At 39.0% G+C, this 2,148-nt stretch overlaps 1 pseudogene across 1 annotated transcript; it reads right to left on the reverse strand.

Moving 5' to 3' along the window:
• Positions 1–826: 826 nt before the first annotated feature.
• Positions 827–1,712, reverse strand: LOC111549982 (annotated as a pseudogene). Its single transcript, XR_002733889.2, has one exon. The product of XR_002733889.2 is annotated as a transcription factor BTF3 pseudogene (transcript).
• Between the last annotated feature and the right edge of the window lie 436 nt (positions 1,713–2,148).

The raw sequence follows: 2,148 nt of genomic DNA on the forward strand, positions 1-2,148 counted from the left end.
GTTTCAAAGAATTATTTGATACAAAATGACAGTGAAATAATTGGAATAGTCCTTAAAATTTATGATGGAATCTGACCACTAACTTAAGATTCTAGGTGAATCAACTTAAGTTGTAGAATGTCAGTGAGCTTTGCTTCACTATATAGACATTAAACATAGTTAAGTGAACAGGACTTGGAGTCAGAGAGGCCTGAGTTTGATCTGTGGCACCCCTACTCAGTAGCCATATAATCTTGGGCCAACATTGATCTCTCTAAGTCTCAGTTTTCTCATGCTATGACGGTATCTAGATCACTACGGTTGTGATTAGGATTAAACTAGATAATTCTTGTTCATTCAGTCTTTTAGTAAGTTTATCAAGCTACCAATTAGGTGTCAGGCACTATCCTGAGCACTGGTTACAGTGGTAAATAAAATTACATGGACTGATCTGTGGGTCCAGTGGACCAAAATAAGCAAGTAAGCAAACATATATTTTCTAGCATTTCATATAAATGAAGTTCTACAGTATGAGATCTTTTATGTTTGACTTCTTTTATTTACATTGTTCCGTGTTATCAGCAGTTTTTTTCCTTTTTGTTATTGAATAGTATTCCAAAGTATGAATTAACCAAAATTTGCTTACCTTTTCACCAATTGCTGGATATTTAGGTTGTTTCTAGTTTTGAGCCGTATGAACTTTCACATAAAAATTTTTATAAATAAATGTTTTTGTTTCTTTTGGGTAAATACCTAGGAGTGAGATTGCTGGTCAGTATGATACAGTTTTATATCTAGCTTTATAACATACATGCTCTCTTTTCTAACATGGCTGTACCATTTTGTATTTTTTTTTTTTTTTTTTTTTTTACTAGGCAAAGAACTTTATTAACCTTTGTTTCAAACTTGATTCCCAGGCTTCTTCGGCTTAATTAGCTGCAAAGAATGAATTGTGTATAAGCAAAAACTGAAAAGAGCTGCAGTGTCCAAGGGGCTTGGGCTTAAAAATATTAGAGATCTAGATTTTATCAGATCCATAAACAAAAATTTCTTAAAAAAGCAGTCATAATATAAAATAGCAGCTCCCAGGAACTTCTTCAAGTTTTATCTTCAGAAGTTGACTCAATTCAGTTTGCCTCATTCTTGGAAGCCTCATCAAAATTCTCCACAAGATCTGGAACTTCATCATCATCCTCCTCTCCAGTAGCAAGTGGTGCTTTTCCATCCACAGATTGTTTGGGCAGAGCTTCGGCCAGTCTCCTTAAACTAGTCAGACTATCTACGCCAAGCTGGTTTAAGATGCTGGGTAGCATTTCTGTCAGCTGCTTCGTCTCAGCATGGCCTGTAATGGTGAAAGTGTTCGCTGCCAGAGATGCCTGAACTTTAGGGTTGTTAAAGTGAATCACTGTTCCTTGGTTTGTAAACATATTCACCTCTTCAATACCAGAGATATTGTTTACCCCTAACTTCTTTAAGGAGAACTGAAGTTTTTTTATCATCTGCTGTGGCTGTTCAATGAACCACCTTCTTCTTTCTGGGAGCAGTTCCTTTCCCACCAATGCGCACTTGTGCCTGCAGTTTGGCGAGTTTTTCCTGGTTCATGATTGTTTCTTTCATCTTGTCGGAGCGAATAAGGGGCCGTGCGGGGGACTAGGGTTGGTGCTCAGGGGGTCTCGGGTGGACCAGCTGAGATTAGGCGCACAACGCGGGGACGCAAGATGGCAGCTAAAGGCCACCATTTTGTATTTTCATGAATGCTTCAGGAGAGTTCTAGATGCTCCATATCCTTAGCAGCACTTGATGTTTTCAGTATTTTTAACTTTGACCATAGTGGTACCTCAGTCTTGGTATCTCAGTGTGATTTTAATTTACATTTCTCTAATTATTAGTGGTTTTGGGCATCTTGTAGTGTATTTTCTGGCCATTCATATATCCATGTGTCTTTTGTGAAGTGTCTGTTCAAATCTCTTGCCTGTTGTTTTTTTTTTTTTTTTGGGGTCAGAGTCTCACTCTGTTGCCTAGGCTGGAGTGTAGTGGCACAATCACAGCTCACTGCATCTCCGCCTCCCAGGTTCAGGGGATTCTCCTGCCTTGGCCTCCCTGAGTAGCTGGGACTACAGGTGTGTGCCACCACGCCTGGCTACTTTTTGTATTTTTAGTAGAGATGGG

Source organism: Piliocolobus tephrosceles, chromosome 9 (assembly GCF_002776525.5).
Source record: "Piliocolobus tephrosceles isolate RC106 chromosome 9, ASM277652v3, whole genome shotgun sequence".
Classification (NCBI taxonomy): Eukaryota; Metazoa; Chordata; class Mammalia; order Primates; family Cercopithecidae; genus Piliocolobus; species Piliocolobus tephrosceles.